This window comes from Anabrus simplex, chromosome 2, assembly GCF_040414725.1.
Source record: "Anabrus simplex isolate iqAnaSimp1 chromosome 2, ASM4041472v1, whole genome shotgun sequence".
Taxonomy (NCBI): domain Eukaryota; kingdom Metazoa; phylum Arthropoda; class Insecta; order Orthoptera; family Tettigoniidae; genus Anabrus; species Anabrus simplex.
In genome coordinates this window covers 370,901,506-370,925,400 of record NC_090266.1, presented here as the reverse complement: position 1 = coordinate 370,925,400, position 23,895 = coordinate 370,901,506, and the positions used below count along the sequence as shown (strand labels likewise).

General features: G+C 39.4%; 1 protein-coding gene and 1 pseudogene across 3 annotated transcripts in view; one reads left to right on the top strand and one right to left on the bottom strand.

Annotated features, from left to right (window-relative positions):
- The window catches only part of LOC136864142 (RING finger and SPRY domain-containing protein 1), a 330,976-nt gene that overhangs the window by 5,388 nt on the left and 301,693 nt on the right, over nt 1-23,895 (top strand). The gene's annotated exons all lie outside the window — the stretch shown is intronic.
- LOC136864856 (piggyBac transposable element-derived protein 4-like) lies at nt 7,505-22,248 on the bottom strand (annotated as a pseudogene).

Sequence of the window (23,895 nt, the reverse complement as noted above, 5' to 3'; positions counted from 1 at the left end):
GGTCTGGCTTACAAGGGCTACACCCGGCTAGAAATAGCCACACGAAATTATCATTACCGGTACTGATCTCTCATGGCCCGAACTACCTGCGTGGTTAGTATGCTTGACTGTATGAGGATTTGAAATTCAAGTCCAGTTCTATTCCTGCGATGGCAATTTACTGGATTTATCCTGGTATTTCCCTGCCTTTAACTTAATCCAAATTAATTACAGACAACCAAGTGAGTTAGCCATGCAGTTAGGATCATGTAACTGTGAGTTTGTATCGGGAGATGGTGGTTTCAAAACCCACCATCGGCATCCCTGAAGATGGTTTTTCATACTGGCCACGGCCACTACCTTCCCAATTCTAACCCTTTCCCGTCCTTGCATCACCGAAAACCTTCAGTATGTTATTGTGAAATTGAACCACTAGAATCAACAATTACAAACACGGCAGTGTACTTACTTTGAAAATTAAATTAAAAGTTTCACCACTCACTCTGTGAGTAGTCTTGCACTAAGTTGAAGACCAGAATATCTTTATCCGTATAATGAATCTTATTTTTAATGCCCCGTGGTGTAGGGGTAGCGTGCATGCCTCTTACCCGGAGGCCCCGAGTTCAATTCCTGCCCAGGTCAGGGATTTTTACCTGGGCCCGAGGGTTGGTTCGAGGTCCACTCAGCCTATGTGATTAGAATTGAGGAGCTATCTGATGGTGAGATAGTGGCCCCGGACTAGAAAGCCAAGAGTAACGGCTGACAGGATTCGTCGTGCTGACCACACAACACCTTCGGGCTGAGCAGCGGTCGCTTGGTAGGCCAAGGCCCTTCAAGGGCTGTAGCGCCATGGGGTTTGGTTTTGTTAGTTTGGGGTGTCGACCTATAGAGATCTTTTGCTCCTACTTACATAAAGTTCTATCAGTATAAGTTACAACTAGTTTCTATTCGAGAAAGAGCATGGTATCGTTTCATGTTAAGTAAAATAATTCAGTGATGTGCCAAGATATCCAGATTTATAACAAAAGGAACACAAAATAGGACAAATGTAATGGTAGGTCAGTGTGTGGAGAGGGAGCTACAGAAAGAGGAGGCCCATTGAGTAATTATATGTGTATTTTCTGTAATCATACATTGTGACATTTACTGGTTTAAGTAAATAGGTTATCAAACTTGACATATGTTCTATTAATGTAGGCCTACGGTACAATCTCGGTAATCCAGCCCTGTGTTAATCAAAGGAGTGCAGGATTATTAGGATTTATAGGCTATAACCTCTGGTTTCCTAGAAAAAATCAAGGATGAGAGAGGTTAATTTCTCCGCAATTCATTTAATATTGTATGGTATGTAACTTAGTCTAGATTATATACCGACTGGTAATATTTTAAGTAATAACTCAAAAATAGACACTTCAGTCAGGAACACATACAAACAACAGGAATCAGTATAGCATAGGACAGTATGTTGAGGAAGGAAAGTAGCCTACATATTGTTATTTTCAGTAAGAAACCTGTCAGTTGTAGTTTGTTTCTGTACATAAAGAAGAGTTTTGAAGGTTTTTTCTTGCAATCTCTTCAAAAGCAAAACATCCTTGGAATCAATGACAGTTTCCTTGGCCCATGTTAGGCAGGTGTTGAATGCTGCTAGTGTTCTTTTTCCCACTCACATCCTGGTGCACTGGTTTGAGTGGTGTGATTGAATGTCTTGATTGATGAGAGTCTCCACTTCAATCCACTCTCATCGGCATTATAAATCTGATCTCTTATAGACCTAGTGTGCTTTCCTTTTGTTTGAACACGTTCATGTATGGATCCACTGCAGCATGATTTACCGATAATAGAAAATGCTGGCCAAATAATTTTTCACCTTGTCTAGTCATCCATCTCTAGCATCTTTGCCTTAATTTCTTTGTAGAACAACTTAGCTTTTCTTTGTTAATGGGCGTGTTCCAGCTGCATTCGTGAGGAAACCATGCATAGAGTGCTTCATCCACTTTTGGGTTAACTTCCATCCCCATACCCTTTTTCCACTGGGCGAGTTGGCTGTGCGGTTGGGGTCGCACAGCTGTGAGCTTGCATCTGGGAGATAGTGTGTTCAAACCCCACTGTCAGCAGCCCTGAAGATGGTTTTCTGTGGTTTCCCATTTTCACACCAGGCAAATGCTAGGGCTGTACCTTAATTAAGGCCACGGTCACTTCCTTCCCACTCCTAGGCCTTTCCTGTCCCATCGTCGCCATAAGACCTAGGCTATCTGTGTTGGTGCGATGTAAAGCAAATAGCAAAAAAAAAAAAAAAGCATACCCTTTCTCCTGTTCCTCATGCAGAAGATTTTTTGAAAGTCGCGATTTTCACCCTTGTTCTTTTTAATACTGGCATCGTAGGTGTTGCTCATCTGGCACCACATTGGATAGCTAATCATTCACTTTTTAACTTCAATATGAAGTTTGTTATATGTATTGGATAGCTAAGTCATTCTTTTTCTTATCTCAATGCAGTTTTTGAAGGATATTACACTTCTCACTTAACATTAATATTTCGCGCTTTTGTAGGTTGTTGAATCCTCACCCCAAAGGCTGGTGAGATCCCCAACAACTCCACTCTCAGTTGTCATAAGAGAGCTTTTTTTGCTAGTGGCTTATGTCGCACCGCGACACAGATAGGTCTTATGGTGACGATGGGACCAGAAAGGCCTATTGCCTGGTGTGAAAATGGGAAACCATGGAAAACCATCTTCAAGGCTGCCGACAGTGGGATTCAACCCACTATCTCCCGGATACAAGCTCACAGCCGCACACCCCTAACCGCATGGCCAACTTGCCCGGTATAGGATAGCCTAGGGGTCACTGAATGTGCTATAGCATGTCAGTCTGCCAAGCCCACCATGATTCATATATCAACCGAGCCATTGATTGATTTATCCTGGCAAGATTAACCAGTTTAATACACTGATGTTTTGTGGTAGGTGCAAGTCAAACATTCCTTTAAGGAGACAAAGGAGGCATATTAGCAGGTTGCTGAGTTTGAACGAGGCCGTTTAATAGGGCTACAAGGAGGTGAATGGTCATTCCACGATTTATCAGAAAGACTTGGCAGGGATGTTTCCGCAGTGCGTCAGTGTCTGCAACAATGGTCACGCGAAGGCACTTACGAATGCCAAGGTCTGGATGCACACGGGCCACTATTGAGAATGAAGATCCCCCGTATTCACTGCATGGCTATGGTGGATTGTATTGCATCTGGAGCAGCCATTAGGGCTTCAGTTGGCATCAGAGTGGCATAGCGGAGTGCAACAATTCAATTACAAGAGGGACAGCTCCGAGCCAGATGTCCTGTAGCATTCATACCACTAACTCTGAATCACTGCCATCTGCAGCTTCAGTGGTGTCGAGCTAGAGCTCATTGGAGGGCTGAGTTGAGCTCTGCTGTGTTCTCAGGTGAGAGCCGTTTCTGTCTTGGTGCCAGTGATGGCCGTAGGTTGGTAAGGAGGCGGCCAGGTGAGCACTTGGAACCAAGCTATTTGTGGTGTCAACACACTTGGACCTATACCAAGAGTTATGCTCTGGGGAGCAATTTCCTTTGACAGCAGGAGCACTGTCGTCATTATCCCAGGAGCCTTGACAGTGTATTTGTACGACATTGGTGATTAAACTGGTTGCGATGCCATTCATTAGCAGTATTCAACGGGGTGCTTTCGGACGGTATTACCCATGTCCTTGTACCACTGCTGTCACCCAGCGTGCTCTACAGTGTGTCGACCAGTTGCCTTGGACTGGAAGATTACCAGATCTTTTGCCCATTGAGCACATATGGGACAAGAAATCCAGCATCATCCAGTACCAGTATTATCTGTTGTTGATTTGACTGACAAAGTGCAACAATCATGAAACTCCATCCCACAAAATGACGTACGGCCAATGTACGACATACTGTAGGCATCCCTGTATTCAAAATCGTGGTGAGTACAGTGGTCGTTAATGTACCATCATGTCACACGTCTTCCTTTGGATACTTGAAGCTGACACCTAGAAACTTTAATCAAATAAATGAGGCGCCTAGAATCAAAACCCGCCAGTTCCACAAAACAAGCTTTGTGGGAAATTGAGGAATGGAAAGTATAAAATTCTTAAGACTAATTAGGATTTAACTGTTTTTGAAAGTGAAATGTACATATGGACATTTTTGAAAGTACGAAAAGCAGTTCTAAGAATAAAATCAAGGTAAGTAGGAAAGCATTTTAATGTGAACCCTCAAAATTATGTATGAAATGAAAACCTGACCTGAATTATGATTATGCATATATTTAAAATATAAGAGTTTTGAATAGGTTACACTTTTTCAGTTCATACAAATTTTACACTATTAGATCACAGTCCTCATCTTCAATACACACAATTTCTTCTTGTTTGTCTTCTCCTTCAGTGTTATTTCTTGAACTGATAATATCAACATAAAACTGCAGCTTTGGTAGCTCTTGCCAATCTGACCCAAAGTGCTTCTCTAGAAGTTTGGTCACATCTTTTATCTTAAGTCCATTCAGGGGCACTCCAAGTCTTAAAGGCTAATATCAGGTTCAATCATCAAAATTCTTCTACCCTTCCTTATTACTACCTTTGGAACAGTGGTGTCTGTTTTATAGTTAACCTCACCTTGCACTGTTACTTGGTCTTTCAATGCAGATTGTCTTAAAAGAAATTGTTTACAGGGACTGAACTTGAAATGCCAGTTTCCAGGAGTTCTTAAGATTTTGTCTGTTTCTTTCTTCCAGTCTTGAAGAGGTACATCTTCACTTCCAGGGTCAAGTACTGTTCCATGTTTGCCAATGATAGTCTTGTATTCTTGAGGATCTACAATCACTTCCTTTTTTCTTATTTCTTTTTCAGTTACCGTACTCCAAATAAATGATGGGAGGGAGAAATGAATGCCCAACGACTGAAAATATAAGTTCTAGTTTTTTAATATGTACATGAGCTCCATTGAGTAGCCATTTAGAGAGCATTCCTATCATTGTATTTTTATTTTGTGCTGCACATCTATCAGGAAAATGTCGCACAACTTTTAGGCTATACCACTAAGATCAGAAGTTTTGAGCTTGTGATGTAGGCAACTTGCTATAGCATTGGAATTTTTACCATATTCGCTCTCATTTCACGTATAACAGTGTACATGCCTGTGTGCAGTTTAATAATAATAATAATAATGTTATGGATTTTACATCCCACTAACTACTTATTAACAGTTTTCGGAGACGCCTAGGTGCCGGAATTTTGTCCTCAGGAGTTCTCTTACATGCCAGTAAATCTACCAACATGAGGTTCCTGCATTTGAGCACCTTCAAATGCCACTGGACTGAGCCAGGATCGAACCTGCCAAATTTGGGTCAGAAGGCGAGCATCTCAACCATCTGAGCCACTCAGCCCCCGGCAAGTGTGCAGTTTAGATGTTGAGGTACCCGTAACAGCAGTGAAGTTGTGCAAACTCATTTGGTGACTGAAATGCGTCGACTGATCTGGGATTTTTGGAAGCATGAAATATTTTTGACAATTAAAAGATATCGCCAAATGTTCTTGTTTGTCTTCTTTGAGGAAGCCATAAAACACATCAGCTTTCATCCCATGCACTCATTTTTTTGTTTCCAGTGCTGCACGTTTTTTCTTCATTTGTTTCCTTTTTCATACCTTCTTCAAGTTGAATACAGTAGGAGCAGGCATCTGTTTTACGGGCCCAAATCCAATATTGTAATTCCCTACAAGTATATTTCTGAAGAAAGATTGCTTTACTTGTAATTCACCTGGCACAGACTTATTGTACATAACCCAAGTCTTCTGGCAGGGGAGATATTTTCAGCAAATGAATTTACCTTGAGCATAATGGGATTCGGTTGCCTTGAACGATTGTATATACTCATGAATAGATTTTCTACGGTCGCAATTTTGTAAGCTTTTTCTATCACCACCTGTTGTTTCTTTGGCTGGTTCTTCACCACTCATGTAATATCTTTTCAGTACACTATTGAGTCTGTCTTTCTTATTACATAAAATGCTCATGAAACCTTCACGGCATTACACCATTCCTGATACAAAAGAAATATTGAAAACTTACATTCTTCGGCGACCTGGTGTGACCTCTAACTCGACGTTGTTGGACTGGTTTAGCTACAGAATGTGCAATAATAAAATTGTCATGTTGCTCTTTATCTGATGAAGCATAAAAAAAAAGTGGAACTTCTTTATGTCCAGCAAATTCAAAGTCTTGCATTTCCATTTACTACCATCAGGATGATGACAAGCTGGTATACCAGGGGTACCACAGGAGGAATACCTTTAAAAAAAAAAAAGTACTTATCTGAGAATTTATAGGATTAGGTCTATGGTATAATTATCACAACAATGTAGTACTGTACATAATAATATATTTCATGAAAATATAACGTCAACCACACACAGGCTACCTTTCTTTTCGTTCCATTTTTCCTTATTTGCTGTTTTCACACAAGCTTTGCTTGGAGAACCCTTTTTTAAATCACTGTTCATTTCATCCATTATTCCACCGAATATTATACAAGTAGAAATTAAATGTATTAATGTTTAACCTTCTGTCAGGAACAGCGTTATGTGGGACGAGATCGGCTGCGGTGTATCAAAATCATCACAAAACTTTTTCACTTAGGCCTAATTTAAAATATGTTTTGAACTTATTATTGGGCATTTATGATGAGATTGTCTGTAATTGTCTTTCAATTACATTTTTAAGACCCAACATTTGGTCTTTGAACATGGAATAACCCACATTACTTAAAGTTTTTATATAACAAAATTTTAATGACCGTCGCTGACATTCGCAGGTATACGTTTAGATTATTTACAAAAATTTAATGACCGTCACTGACATACACGAGTAAACTTCTAGATTATTTACAAAAATAGAAATTATTCAAAAATACCAATAAAACACAGCAGTAAAAAGAGAAGAAAATGTCACTTATTCAGTTGTCTCACTTCTGTTAGATCATGATAGCAGTCAATGGATTTTACGTTAATAAGCCTCATAAAAATACTAGAAAGCACAAGAGTGAAACATGATCAGAGGTTTTGCTAATTCTGATGTTTCTTCATCATTATGAGATAGCAACTGGGGGATTTTACTACAGTCAGAGCAGAAACTCTCAGTGTGCATCAAAGAGATTGACTTGCAGCAGTTTATACAAGAATATTTTGTCAATTGTTTCTTCACTGTACAGGTAGGCCTGTTACATCTTTTCCTTTTGACTCCACTTCCATTTCCATCATCTCTGCTTTCTTCGTCTTCTTCTTGTGTTGGTCTATAACGTTTTAGTCTCTCCTGAAGATCCATATGGATTCCTGAGTTGTTCAATCTTCTGCGAGCCAATTGAGGCAAAACTAATGCATGAGATAGTTGTTTCAGGAATATTCTTCTTCGAACACTCTGTTAGTTGTTGCCAAAGCAAATTACTTATGCATTGATTCCACTCATATTGATCATAGCAAAGAATACAACCATAGGCCATCAGTGCACATTTCTTGCAACATCGTATGATCCGCACAACTTCTCAGCAGTGTCTACTCCACCTTTGGTACCATTGTAAAATGTGGCAGTGGACAGTTTCTGTTTATGTCCTGTAACAGCATCTATTGAGTCATTCTCGTGCAAGCTTGATGCCAGCACCACGCACTTTCCTTGTGCTGGAACATACGATACCAAAGTACAGCCCTTCTTGAAGCCATGTGAACTGTTGACAGCTAGTCCTTTACTGGTAGTGAACTCCATAAGAATCTCTCGTTTATTCGTTCAGATGGTCCCTATAAATGAAAGATTCTTTATTCATAACTCTTCTATCAATTGAATGCTGGTAAAACAGTTCTGTTGTTAAATTGCGACCGGACTGATAAATAGGTTCACAGAGTCTCAGAACAACATCCAATGGTTTGTTGCTCACTCGGAATAACCCTTCAGGTTGCAACCTGGTATATATTTCCAAATTATAAATGTAAAACACCTGGGAATCCACGAGGGCATTGATCTTAATGCCATATTTGTTTGGCTTGCTTGGTATGTAATGCCGAAAGCTACATCTTCCACAGAATCTTTCCAGCTGCTCGTCTACTGTAACATTTTGTCCCAAAGAAAACGATTTTTGACAGTTTTGAGGGATGTTCCACCATTCAACACAATGTAAAATATTTGAAATTTACTAAGCGAAGACCGGTTTCGACTCCCTTGGAGTCATCATCAGTTCTTGCAGAATAATTAAGTCAAAGGGAATCTGATAACAATCATCATGAGGATTGCCTAAATACATCTCACTAGGTTGACATAAAACATAATGACAAAATGATATACACAATGGCAATTGCCTAAAAACATATAGGTTGACATAAAACATAATGACAAATTATATACACAAGGACATGAAACGCTTGGAACTTTAAGAAAGTTCTTGGATCTGGGTTAAAAATACTGCCGTGTGTTTGTAGAACACAGAACAGATTTGTCGGTGTTGTTTCAATCAACTTGAAAACATGAACTAGTTGAAATAAAACACATTTGACAATGAAACATATGACAAACATAGAAATTGCTTTGTTCTAGGTCACGTAATCTTGCAGTGCTTTTATACAATATGGATCAAACTTGTTGGTTTTGTGGAGAGCTGATGTGAAGAATAATTGGTAGATTAAATTAGCTGAGGAGTTGGGGGGAAACCTTCGTTATGGAACATCTACTTTTGAAGATGAAACTGTCGTCTACTGTTGTTGTTAATGTACGAATTGATGATGGTATGGCCTTGGTTTATGGCACCGTGTCATTAAAGTGGATGTCTGAGGAAAAAGAAATGAGAAACTTATGTGTGTGTTCGGGTTTGATTATAAAGTGATTTGAATAGTTCTTACTTCCTTGTACCCGCTTGCGTTGACCTGCCGTTAGAAGAGTAGGATGCACTCTGTTTGACTGTGTTTGTGTGTGTGTGGTGCTTATTGTTGGCTAGAAGAAGGGGGGAGGGGCAGTGGCTTGCTTTGGGTTGGTTGAGGTGTGGAGGGGTTGTGAGAGAGTGGGAGAGTGATTCGTTGTCGCGCCGTTCTGCCTAGATATGTCTTGAGGATGAGGGATGGATGGCCTCGTAAATAATGTTTGTTTTTTGGTGGATTTGTTCTGATTGTGAATAAAGTTGACTTGTTGGTCTAACGATATGTAAAACATTTCCGTAATATTGAGTAGAGGTCCCTTTCCCATGGTTTCAGTAAATGTAGGTCCTTGTCTATATCGGAAAATTTATGATTGGACTCGTGCATGTGTAGACCCATGGCTGAATGTCTGTTGTGTTTGACTGCATTAATATGTTCGATGTACCTGGTGTTAAAGCTCCTTCCTGCCTGTCCAATGTAGCTTGCTAAACAAGACTGGCACTGTAATCTGTAAATGCCTGATTTGTCAAACTTGTCCAATTTATTCGCTGTGGATTGTGGAAATGAGAACGATTGTTGTTGGTTGTCCTAAACGCTATTTTTACCCCGTGTTTTTTAAATAGGTTTGTTTTTGGTAAACAGAATCGTTGTTGATGGTGAAAACTCAAAAACTGTCCTTTTGCTTCTTTTCTTTAATACTAGTAGATTTAGGTTTGTTTTGAATTTTGGATATTATTTGGTCAATGAACCTTCTGTTGTACCCATTAGAATAAGCTATTGCCTAGATGGTATGTAGTTCTTTTCTTAGATTGGAACGATATAATGGAATATTGAAAGCCCTGTAGACAAAGCTATAAAAGGCTGCTTTTTTGTGGGAGCTAGGGTGGATTGAGAGTTGTTTTTATTGATAGTTTGTGTAGGTTTCCTGTAAATGTCATAAGAGAGGCAGTGTTGATCTCTTGAGACTGTTAAGTCCAGAAAGTATAGAGAATGGTTGGATACTATTTCTAATGTGAACTGCATATGGGGACTCAGTTTGTTCAACTCCTCAAGAATGGTTAGTCCAGAAAAAATTTGTTTTGTGTGTGTATGTTCCAGGTGGTCTATGTGAATTTCTGCCATGATGCTCAATGCGGGGATCCCATTGGGAGGCCGTTTTGTTGCTATATTATTCCGTTAAAAATAAATAATTATTAAATGTAACCAGACTAATGAATTCTTTCATTTCAATTTTACTCAGTTTACTATATTGTTGCAAGTTACTTCGTATGATGGAAATGGTCTTGTCTAAAGGAACACTCGGGTACGTATTCTTGATGTCGTAGGATGCTAGTGAATGATAAAATTGAATTTTGAGGGTTTTGGTGGTGTTGCAAAATTCTAATGTGTTTTTAATGGAAGTTTTTGCTTGAAGGACATAGTGATTTTTGAGAAATCTTTGGATGAATTGAGCTAGTTTGTAGGTAAGGCTGGGTCTGAAATTAACTATTGGTTTTACTGGGGTGTTTTCTCTATGGATTTTGGTGAGTGCCCTTGCTGTTGGAAGCTTGGGGTTCATGTTTATTAATATACTTAAATCTTGTTCACTGAGAATGAATGAAGTGTTCTTAAGTAAAAGTTTCAGTTTCAGATTTTTCTGTGTTCTTTGGGTGGGGTCTTTTTTGTTTGTTTTGTAATTTCCTTCTTGAAAAAAGTTGGTGGTTTCTTTATGTAGTCTTCTTTGTCTAAGATGACGGTAGTATTTCCTGATAATGCTTGTTGTTTAAAGGGGATGAACATCTAGGTCATCGGCCCAGGTAGTATTTCCTTTGTCCGCTTGTGTAACTATGGGATTGTTAGATTTTATTTTCTCTTTAAATTGGTTTTTTTGTTGTTAATTAGTTTCGTTAATCTTTTTCTGGCCTCATATCTAATTTCTTCTTGTTGTTGTGTGGAAAGTTTACTAATCGCGTTCTCCGTTTCGGTAACTAGGGTGTTTAATTCCTCGTATCTGGATTGCGGACTCCAGTTGAATTTCGGACCTCTGCTTAATATTTCCATTTCAGTTTCATTAACAGTTGTTTAGAAAATATTTGTGATTGGGGGGTCGAAAATATGCGCATTGGTCATTTTGATGCTTTGTTCGAGTCCAGTGTGGTACCTCTCTTATTTAACTTAGGTGATGTGGAGCAATTATCACTGACCTGCACTTTTTTGAGGCAGGTCAACGCGAAGGGGTACAAGAGAGTGAGTACTACTCATATCACTTTATAATCAAACCTGAACACACACATAAGTTTCTCATTTCTTTTCTTTTCCTTTTTCCTCAGAATCCACCTTTAATGACATGGTGCCATAAACCAAGGCCATCCCATCATCAGTTTGTACATCAACAACGATAGTAGATGACAGTTTCAACTTCAAGAGCAGATGTTCCATAACGAAGGATGTTCCCCCAACCCCTCAGCTAATTTAATCTACCAATTATTCTTAACGTCAGCTCTCCACAAGACCAACAAGTTTGATCCATACTGTATAAAAGCACTGCAAGATTACGTGACCCAGAGCAAAGCAATTTCTATGTTTGTTGTATGTTTCATTGTCAAATGTGTTTTATTTCAACTAGTTTATATGTTTTCAAGTTGATTGACACAAGAATAACAAATCTGTTCCGTGTTTTACAAACACCCGGCAGTATTGTTAACCCAGATCCAAGAACTTTCTTAAAGCGCCAAGCGTTTCATGTCATTGTGTATATAATATGTCAACCTATATGTTTTTAGGCAATTGCCATTGTGTACATCATTTTGTTGTCATGTTTTATGTCAACCTAGTGAGATGTATTTAGGCAATCCTCATGATGTTTGTTATCAGATTCCCTTTGATTTAATCATTCCGCAAGTACTGGAAACTGGTCTTCGCTTAAGAAATTTCAAATATTTTACATTGTGTTGAATGGTGGAACATCCCTCAAATCCTGTTATATTAGTTATACGTGAACACAGAAATGAAAATCATAACCTATGAATCGCTGTAATCTTGTCTAATTTTCTCCTTTCTTCGCGAGTCTCAAGGTATTGCAAGCTGTCCACTTCATGATCGTATTGATGAGTTATTCAACTTATTAGATTAAAATAGAACCTAATCAGTACTTTATTACATGCTTTTGGGAAAATTATATAAACATTAACAATCACAGTATATGTTTCGACCACTTAGTGGTCATCTTCAGCTGTATCCAAAAAGCTTAGATGAAAATACATGAATGGTAAGCACATTATAAAACCTTAATTTCTTCCCCCCATGGGAACCTAAAAACTACCACTATGTGGTGTTGAAAAAATAAAGGGGGGGGGGGGGGGCAGTAGGGTAAGATGGGATAAATGGAGGATACTTAAAATTAAAATTCGTGTCTACAATATTGTTAAAACATATTCTTTCAATTAAACATTTTTGAAAACGTCTTTACATCGCTATTACACCAGGTCGAGTACACAGACACATCCTCAAGGTAACGGGGAATAAAATACACCATTCTAGAAAGAGATTGTGAGGCAAGCTGCCCAATTAGATGACCGTCATTTCACATAACACAACAGTGAAGTTACCTTACGACAACAGTAAATCAAAGAGCTTATGACAGCCTACTAGTACAGTGTAAATGGAGCTTCTAAGGAAGATTTTCAACATATCATACAATCAATAAACACCTGAGGACTGTAATACACATTGACTTTTTATTGTGTACAAGATCAAACCATTCAGTGTTCTTATAGAAGTGCCTCACTGCAGACTTTTGATAACGCGCCCTATCATACTGCGCAAGTCAATAAAGCCCCCACTAATGCATCTCGCAAGGCTGAAATGGTAGACTGGCTTACTCAGCATAACATATATTGTGATCCCACTTGGAGACGAGATGAGCTTTTGAAACTTATAACACGAAATAAGCCAAAACCGGCATATAGAGTGGATACAATGTTAGAACAAAAGGGGCTTACTGTCTTAAGGCTCCCTCCATACCATTGTGACCTTAATCCAATTGAACTTATTTGGAATTTGTTAAAACAAAAGATTGCTGCTAAAAATGTCTCACCGAGCTCGATAGGTGCAGTCGCTTAAGTGCGACCAGTATCCAGTATTCGGGAGATAGTAGGTTCAAACCCCACTGTCGGCAGGCCTGAAAATGGTTTTCCGTGGTTTCCCATTTTCACACCAGGCAAATGCTGGGGCTGTACCTTAATTAAGGACACGGACGCTTCCTTCCCACTCGTAGGCCTTTCCTGTCCTATCGTCGCCGTAAGACCTATCTGTGTCGGTGCGACGTAAAACAATTATCAAAAAAAAAGTCTGCTATTAGCTTAAAAACCCTAAAGGAACTGACCAACATTTCTTTACATGAAATCACTCAACAGGACTTGGCAAAAGCTTGTGAAAAAGTATGAACAATTGAGGAAAGTTATTGGTACAGGGATGGGTTAATGGAGGAAGCCATAGAAAATATCATCATAAATGTTGGCCTTGACAGTGACGATAGTGATGATGAAAATACAAATGAAAATGAGTGTCGTGACAACACTGAACAAAGTGATACTGATACTGCAAGTGAAGCTGGTACGGACAATAGTGAGAATAGTGAGACCGACACAGCTGATGAAGAACCTGGTATCTATCCTTTGTGTGCAGGACCATCATCGTCTAGTACAATGTAACTTCAAGCAGGTTAGTGGTACTGTTCTCATTGTATGACTGTACATGCGTTCCCCCTCTTGCCTCTCTCCCGTCTGCGGCAGCCATACCGTGGCGAGCTGACGTAATGTATACACAACAGCTGCGCTCCATGTCTAGTGGTAACAATTCCCTGGTGGAGTAGTAGTTGGTGAAAAGGCCAGTTTTTTCAAATACGCTTCCGAACAGAAGCAATAAAAGACACTTAAAGACGTTTTTATCTTCTTATTGGAAGAAGAAGATTTAACAATATTTTAGTTAAGAACTAGTTATTAATCACCTTTTAAGCATTCCCCCCCTCCACTGCCCCACCCCCACTGCCATCCTCCCCTAATAGACAGAAATTTAAGTTTCCCATGTAAAGTATCAAGTCTATTAAGAGAACATTTAATGTGCTTATTTTTCACCTTTTTACACTTAAGCTTATGTAAATACAGCTGATGATGACATGTACTGTTAATAATTTTGTAAAAAATTGCCATAGGCAAATAAAGTATCGATTAGGTGGATAACAAATATTTCTTTGATTGTTAGAGTCTCAAGGTTATCAAACCGGAGGTACCGCATGATAAATTTGAAACGCTTTATGTTCATTACAAGGTGGAATTTTTCAATACCATCCCCATCACTTCCCCATAGGTCTTCCAGGCTTTGCCTGTTACTTTTGTTAACTCCAGCTAAGAACAAGAGACTGATGAAGGCTTTTAGTTTAATAATATCTATTGGTTTTGTGTCCCTGTCACGCTGAAGTGAATCTGTAATTTTCTTTATATACTGGTTTGTGTACTGAACAATGAGATTCAACATGTCATCGTCTGTGAGGCAACTCCAGCACTCCAAAGGCGTTCTCGCTGCTTTAGCAGCACGTATTCCTCCAGGCAGTTTCCTAATAATATTGTGATTCCTGAAACGTACTCTTTGTGATGAAGGAATTTTATTCCATTTTGTCTCTTTATCCCATCCTACAGAGTAATTATCACTACCTTCACATACTCCCTCATCACATTCAGTGTCTTCTTCCTCAGTTTACGACTCTTCCTGGCGAATTTCAACTTCATCATTACCATCTGCATCATCTTCATCACCGAAATCCTCTTCCATTTCATTGTTCTCCTCTTCGAACAGCAGTTTCTGGATTTCTTCAGCATGCTGTGGGTCGAAGGGATTATACCGTTTACTGCAGTCTGCCGTGATGAAATTTATTCACCTAAAATATGAAAATATGTTCAAACTATTCCAGAAGAAAATTCATACATTCTACAGTCTAAAGCAGTGTTGTATTACTCTCCGTGCTGTGTACATAACCAAATAAAGGTATTATTGAAATGTAATGGGAACGGGTGCAGTGTATCAATTTGATCACTTAGAAGATATCTTCACAACAGAACAGTCGGTCACATTATGCACCTCATGACAATGGAGAGAGAGGAAGCTATTAGGGAGAAGGAGCCACTGCTCTCGATTGTTGGCAAACAACCAACAGATAATTTCGACCTGTATCAATCTGATGAGCTGCGCCTGACGGAAGGTTAACAAGCACTTAACCACACATTACAAAACACAACACAGCTGATGGTAGTATGAAAGAATTCTGGGTAATGCAATTGTATGTGCTCATTGGCTGAAAGTGACTTGGTGGGTTTTGAAACTAACAATGGTGGAAGTTCAATTAAATCTGGTGGATTTTGAAATTATCCCTAATTTTTGTCCACTGTGTTCATAGGGAAATAGTGACTTTTGAAGGAAAATCATGGCAGCATTGAATTGCCCATGTGCAAGTTCATATAAAAGCAACTTCATTACATTTTTCATTTTCGATGGACTAACTGGTTTATCCTTTCTAAAATTACTCGTGAGAATACCTTACTTGGATTGATCTTATTTTGGTGGAGAAGGAGAAATGTAGACAACTGGAAGATGTGATAGCAATGCCAAGAGCAGATTTCGAAGGAAACCATAAAGTGGTGGTAGCCAAATTAAGACTTGGTAAAATAACAAAGTTAATAGAAAAAAGGAAAAGAAAAATAAAGGGATGGAAGTTAAAAGAGAAAGAAATACGGGAAAAGTTTCATGAGGATCTGAAGAAAGAAATTCCCAAAGATGACTTGAGCAATGTGGAAGAGGAATGGACATGTTTCAGAAATGGATTTGTAAAGTGTGCAGTAAACACCTGTGGAAGACTATCAGGGAGGAATTTCCATTTCAGTTTACGCTTAGTAATAACCTGTTGCATTATAATTAGGACACGTCTGAATATAGTTTAAAGAGAATGAATGAGATTCTTGAATATCTCTAGGGTGTGGGGTAATAAGCTTACTTGTGACAACATACCATCTAAGTTCTGGGAAAAGGAGATTGGCGTTCGGTTTTCCCATTAAATTTGAGGTTATATGATTCTATTCTTTAAATTGTATAGAAAAAATAGTAAGTCTTACTGCAATAAAACAGATGAGAATATGAAATTATGACACTGCAACTGAAAGAAACTAGGCATGAATTTGAATTCTTCTTAACCGGACATTTAACAGTTATACACGAAATTTATCCCTCACTGGTTCACTTGACTGTACCTTCAACACTTTTAGTGTAATTACGACGTATTCCTTTGATCTGGTGTTTACTGTAGATGTATCAAGCCTAATTTGGTGATGTATTCTTTTTGTTTCACTGACGACTAGATATCCCTCTAACTGAACTGACCGACTGAGGTCTCACCTTCCACTTGATCCATCACTGTTCACCTTCCACTTTACTTCTTCTCTCTTCACCTTCCGATTAATTAATGACCGACTGAGGCCTCTCCATCTCGTTCACTCTCCGACCAACTGTGGCCTCTCTTCCCAATTGAATAATGACTGTACACTTATCTATTTGACTTCTTCACTGTTCACCTTCCGTTTAACTAATGACCGACTGAGGCCTCTCCATCTCGTTCACTCTCCAACCAACTGTGGCCTCTGCTTCCAATTGATTAATGACTGACGCTACAATATGCAGCCACCTTTTATAGACGTTGATTGACACACCTACGCAATCTCCAGAAATATTTATGATCTACACCCACCTCGTGACAAATGTTACACACTATGGCGAAATCGCCGGCAGCACCCTAGGTAACTGCAAGAACGTGAGCTCACCGCTAAATAAGCACGATGACGTAGCAATGACTTGGCAGTAACGCCAGCAGTATTGCACAATGTAGCAATGTCATATCCACATCTGATATACAGCAACTCTTACTGTACATGTTTTTAGTGTTAATCGACACATTTAACTACCAATCACGCAAGCAGCAAGCATTGCAGAATGGAATTGAGCAATAAAAATAATACAATAATAGTAATCTCACTGATAAAATAATAATACTATGGACATAATAATAATAATAATAATAATAATAATAATAATAATAATAATAATACAATAATAATAATAATAACTCTCACCAACACAACCTCCCAAGTAAAATTCATGGGAAATGTATCTGAAAAATTTCAGATAAAAACCGGTGTCCGACAAGGAGATGGTCTTTCCCCACTACTCTTTAACATAGCCCTGGACAAAATCATGAGAGAATGGGAACAAGCTCTAAAAGCTCAAGGAAATTGGCAACCATTAAGTATGACAAGAAGACATCTAAAAATCTCCTGTCTCGCTTTCGCAGATGATCTAGCGATCCTTGCTACAAACGAACAACAGGCAATCAGCCAAATCGAAACTCTCAAGAAATGCTCAGAAAAATTCGGCCTACAAATCTCCTCCTCAAAAACCAAGGTCATGTGCAACCACTGCAGCCTCCAGAATTTGAACACAAAATTTGGCACAATCGAAAAAGTAACTGAGTTCCGATATCTCGGAGAAATTATAGTACCAACAGGAAAAGAACAGAAGGCCCTCGAGGTCCGCATCCAGAAAATGAAGAGAGCCCTCGGCCGAACGCAAAACATTTACAACAAAAAATGCCTTTCAATCTTCACCAAAATTCGACATTACAACACTGTGATCAAACCTGAAATACTATACGCGAGTGAAACACTGGATCTCCACAGGAAAACAGTACTCGAAGACATCCTGAAAGAGGAACGTAAAATCATCTGAAAAATTCTCGGCCCAAAACTGACTGACGAAGGATATAGACTGCAATCTCGTCCAAAAACCGAGGAGCTCTCAAACCTTGCGGCCGACATCAGAAAAAGACGCCTGAAATTTTACGGACACATCAAACGCCTTCCAGAAAACAGACTGACAAGAATCTTACTTGAGGCAACAGAAAACATCAAAACAAATAGGTGGACAATGGAAATCCGCCAAGACCTGGAAAAATCGGGAATCAAAGTGGCCGACATCGCTAACCGAACCTGCTACGGAACGAAAATCAACAAGTGGGAAGTAGAGTCAGAGAGAAACCACAAGAAGAAGACAGGAGCTAAGTGGACAGAAGAACGAAGAACTACGATGAGAGAAAAACTGAAGGCTGCCTGGCAAAGAAGGAAATGCACAACTTTTAAGTGAGCTTTGCGTGATCAGTTTTCTGGTTTTTTTTGCATCTAATAATAATAATAATAATAATAAAAATACAGATATCACCTTGTAACGGGATTTGAACCGTTACAGTGGTATAATAAACTACTCCTTGTATAAACTTAGTGATAAAGGTGTTTTCAATACGGAACAGTGATGAGAATAATGACTTGTAATGTAGTAGCCAACCAGGCAAGATGTCAATTAAATAGGTTTCTCAGTCTTAAAACAAAAATATGTAAATTAACTAAGGATATAGCCTTTCAAAAACAATGTCTGAAACTGAAGTCGATCCCGAAATTTCTGAAATCAATACAAAGAAAGAACTTAAATAGTTATAGTTTGAACATGGTTCAAAATAAAGAATGAAATGGATAAAGAATGTAATTAGAGCACTGTATAAAAAGAAAACCCAATTAAACTTACAACTACATAAGACACATTTAGTAGTATCCCAGACACTGGCGACTAAGGGATGATCCAATTAGAACCATGAAACTACTTGTAATTAGTACCATCACGAAGGGACAACATGGATTGCATTTACTTGCACGTAGTACCACTATGTTAGGTACGCAATAGGTTTGTGATTAGTAGAGACAGTGTGTGAATCAGGAGGTGGGTCCTACAGTACCTGTGATTCGTACCCCTATATGAGCGACACCATGGGTCTGCCTTACCTATGCTCAGTTCGCACTATGTGAGGAATTCCACGGAATAGCGCGAGTCCCTGTGGTTAGTCCACTTACGTGAGGAACGCCATAGTTTTGAGTTGCCTGCAAATAGTGCCGCAATGTGCAAAACACCCTAGGTCTGTGTTACATGTGCGCATTACACTACCTGTGAATAGTACCATAATGTACCGCGAGTCTCCGCTACTTTTGATTAGTACCGCAACATTACACATAGCATCGTTCTACTTTCTAATCGATTCGGCATTGTGCTATAGAAGCAGTCCCTTGGTCAGTAATACTATTGTTTTGTGCCAGTTTCTGTGCATGTGAGGCACTGTGGGTCGGATCCACTGATCGTTTTAAAGTCATATCCATCCATTCATTCTTCGTTCTCATGCTTTGAATTCTGGTCAGTGGAGGATTTTGGACTTTTAATTTGTCATTTCATTTCGTACCATTAGGGGCCGATGACCTCGATGTTAGGTCCCTTTAAACAACAAACATCAATCAAATCAATCTTTTCACAGGTAATTAATGTAGGTGCTCTCTATGCACTTCCACGTATGTTCAATATCGTGTCGTCCTTCTTCCTTAGCTGTTGGAATCGGTTCCTCAATTCTAGTGAAAAATGTTGTTGTGCTTCCTTATCCTTCAGTTTATTGAAGTTATACTCTATCCTCCTCTTTTGATGTATGTGCCTAGTACTTGCAGTCTTCAATTGGAGCGTAGCTACTATTAAATGATGGTTATTTCCCACATCTGCTCCTCTCTTGTTCCTCACATTCAACAGGGAGGTTTGCCATGTCTTGTTAATAGTGAAATGGTCAATCTGATTCTCTGTTCTGTGGTCAGGGGAAACCCATGTCACCTTATGGCAGTTCTTATGAGGGAAGATAGTGCCTCCTATCACCAAGCTGTGGTTACTAGCATTGTCATTTCTATCACCTATACTATGTCTTCCCATTATGTTTTCTACTCCTTGGTTATCATTGCCTACTTTTGCATTCAGGTCTCCCGTCATGACCAGAATATCCTTTTTCTTTGCCTTTAACAGGGTTTGATGTAGCTGGCCATACAATTGTTCTTTCTCTTTGTCTTCTCCTATCTCTGTTGGTATATAACACTGCACCACTGTAATTGGCCTAACTGTTGATGCAAATTGAGCTACTACAATCGTTTCTGAGACTGGGTACCGTTCTATCAAACTCTTCATTGTCTTTTGGGTGATCAGTAATCCAATGCCCCCTCTATGTTCTTCCCTTCCTGAGTACAGCAGCATGTCCCCGTCCTGGGTCCTTATCTCACCGAACCCTTTCCATCTCGACTCACTCAAGCCTAATATGTTCAACCTGTATCGCTTCATCTCCCTAGATACTTCAGCTAATCTGCCTACCTGCCACATTGTACATTCCACATTCCAATTTTGGTGCCTGATTTCATGCTAAAAGTCAGATCTATTTTATCAGTCCGGCTTCTATACATTGATGTTTCTGTATTGAGTTTATCTCAGGTGTGTAGGTTATTGGCCTTTAGCACCCAAAGCCTGGAGAAGGGGCTGCCTTCTAAGTAGCCAGGCCTACTATTTTTCTGTCACGGTTCCTGTTCAATTTTCCCCGAATAGGAGGGTTGCCTCTTCCGTCATTTCCACCATTCCAAAATCCCTCATCTCCATCTTCACTGTGTTGAGGTCTTCACCGCAAACCTATCAAGGGACCCTTACATGGGACTACCAGCTGGGTCAGCTGGACCAAGGTTTTTAAAGTGGTGTTACTCCTCTATCACTTGTCCTTTGTCCTGATGTGTGACAGGCAGGGCTTTCTTCCCAAAACATTGGGCCCAGGTTGGTGGGGTTGTATATGACATTGCCTTAATTTATTAGCTGCATGTAATCCTTTCTTCTCCTGTAGAGAAACTCATTTACAGAAATATTCCCCTTTAATTTCAAGTTCCTTCACCATTGCTACTTGTAATTAGAGCCTTTAATCTGCAATTAAATTGCACATTATCTTTAACATGTGCAGCATCAAATATACAACACACTCTTTTCCCTAGATCGGCAGGATTCGAAACTGAGCACTGTGGTGAATCAGCACAAATGGATACGCCCAATTTCTCCATTGCAGATTCGTTCGTTGCCACACCCTTGCACACTACTTCTACAGTATTTATTCCAGTCGTATCCAGTTTCCTGAGATCCTGCTCTACTAGGTTCACTTTCACTGAAGCCAAGATGCCATTTACAAGATGATATCCAACTGGTATCTTCCATCTATGGTTTAAAGCATTTACCATGAAAACTAAAGCTTCTTTAGCTTCTGGGAAGGCATCATTGTCCATAAATGTCTGGCCATAGTTCAATTGACCACAAGTCTTTCTACCGTTCCAAGCGATCTCCTTTTTTAAAGGCTATCTGCTACCCTGTACTTCCTCAGAAATCTTTCCAAAAGCCTCCTCTGTAAAGCCAGGACTTCCATCGATTGCTTCAGCCCTGCGTCGGAGAGTCCTTGGATGAGGTAACTTATTGCCTATCTTTTTACGTAGGAATCTATAAGCACTGGCAGAATAAAAGTGAAGTGTAATGGCGAATTTCTTTAAGTTGTCACTGTAATACAGCACATTATTCTTTACACTTAGTTCAAGAACATCTTTCGACACACCCGAGAAACAATTATTCACTATTTCCGATCCCGATTCACAAAGCCTTCTGTTTAATCCGGTTATGACCTGTTCGTAAGTCAGAATGCGTGTTTTCTGCCTGACTGCAGTCTGCTTTGCCTCTTCAAGTCATAGTTTCTGCTCACTACATGGTTATTCATGTTCCTAAGCTTTTTGGGACTTGGAAGGCAATAATTATGATCTTCATTACTCCCCTCCTGGTTTACTGGAAAAGAAAAGCAAAAATGGGAAATAACTAAAATATAACTCGCATCATTTCAAAATATCATCAAGTATTATGTAATTAGCATCTTACTCAATTAAAATAAAACATTTACCTGACTTATGTCTGAGATTGGGAGTATCAGTTTGAGAGATGCTGGCAGTTTCTTCTAATACTCGTTTCTTGGGAGGTTTTCTGCTGCTCTGGTTTCTTTGTAAATTGGGTGGGATCTTGAAGATTGTTGGTACTGCCTTGGGCAGCAAATGTACCCTGCCATTAACTAAATACATATAGTAGTTTTCAAAATGTTCTGAACGGAGAGTACTGTATTGTTTGGGATACAACTTATCTCTCTTCATGTTATTCACCCACTGCTTAGTCAGCTCTTTGTCTTTTAGTGGGAACCTGCGACAAGAATTTGTGCATTACTATCATGGCAAAACGTAAGAACAACTTTCAGTATAGCATTCTTATAATAGGAAAGAAGTGAACTTACCTAAAATAAGGTACATTGTTTGTTTTTCTACTTTTGTTCATACAGAAGCACGCAGAACAGAATGCGGGCATATTCACGCTTCAATTAATAAAGCTTAACTCTAGATAGTGACTTTCTGTTAACATTGAACTGGACATGCAGATGAGTTTACTCAGACTGGGACAGCTTTAGACAGCTGCTGTCATCAGCTAGTCCATTTATATCATGGTGGCCGTACTACTGATTTGCCTCCGTGCGGAGTGCTAATTGAGCTGCGATAGCCACTCGGTGTATTATATTCTAGCTCGTTGGTATCCATCATCCTGATGATTGCCCCCTCTCATGTATTCCCCACACAGAGATCTGACTGAGTGACTATCTTACCTCCGCAACATTTTACCCGGGAGGAAGCCATCATCAGTACATCATTCGTACAGAGAGAGTTGCATGTCCTCAGGAGATAGTTATGGTTGTAGTTTCCTGTTGCTTCGAGCCGTGTTGCGGTATCGACACAGCTAAGCCATGTTAAGTATTATTACAAGGCCATATTGCTCAGTCTTCGAGTCTGCTGCCCTGGCAACTTCCGAAAGGCTGCAACCCCCCTTTTGATGAACCATTCTTTAGTCCGGTTTCTCGACAGATACCCATCCGATGTGGTTTCACCTGCGACTTGGCTATCTGCTTCACTGGGAAACACAGGCCTCCCATCATGGCTAGGTCACATGTTTTGCAGGGGACGATATAGGCTACATATTGCACCCGCTCACCTCCTGAGTCCCAGACTAGCCTTAATCTCAGGGGTGATCAGTTCGTAAAATATAAAAAAAATTAATTAAAAAAAAATCAGATATATATCGGTGCACCAAATGAACACAGGGATGAACGGGGCATGCAAATTAAGGTAACGGGGGACGGCTCATTCATGGATACAAATTATAGACTCCACAATAGGACTGGGAAGTGACAATTTAAATTTCATGGCCATACTGGACTAACTACAATAAAAAGATATGGAAGCTGTTTCTATTGAAATTGCAATGAGGAGCAATTTATTTACTTATTTTGCAAACTGCACATGATGACAATTATTACATTGGGACCCTTCCATCCTGAAAAAGAAATGACATAATACTTGGATTCACCTCACTACTCTGGTAGTGTACAATATTTGGTGAATTCACCCCATTTGTTATTGGGGATCGAATCCACATCCGTATGAGTGGACGCTTCACCGCTGGATATCTTCTTTCGGAGATGAAGGCATGAGAGTAACTATTTACTGTCATCTCCTCGTTCCGTTTGGACATGAGACACTTCCGGTATGTACATTCTGGTGAGCCGGACCCCCACCGTGGAAATGTTATCATATCTAAAACGGTAATTTATAGTACGGACAAACTCTAGCCTATTAGTTCCAAAGCTTAACTCAATATTTACTTTCGTCAATACGACAAGAACGTACGGTAAGGTTCATTACTACTATGCTCGCACAATGAAGACATGTGCCGGCCGTGGGTTATTTCGCTTCTACCGCTAACAATCTCCCACGTGGAAACCCAACATCTGTTTCTGACCATTTCGACACATGACAACTGTCCCAATCATATCTTCCTATGATTATTAAATAATATCATTATCATTCTTTATCTGATCATTATCATATTCTTTGATTACCATCAATTATTTTATTATTATTATTATTAATTTTAATTATAATCCTATATTATGGTTATATGCTA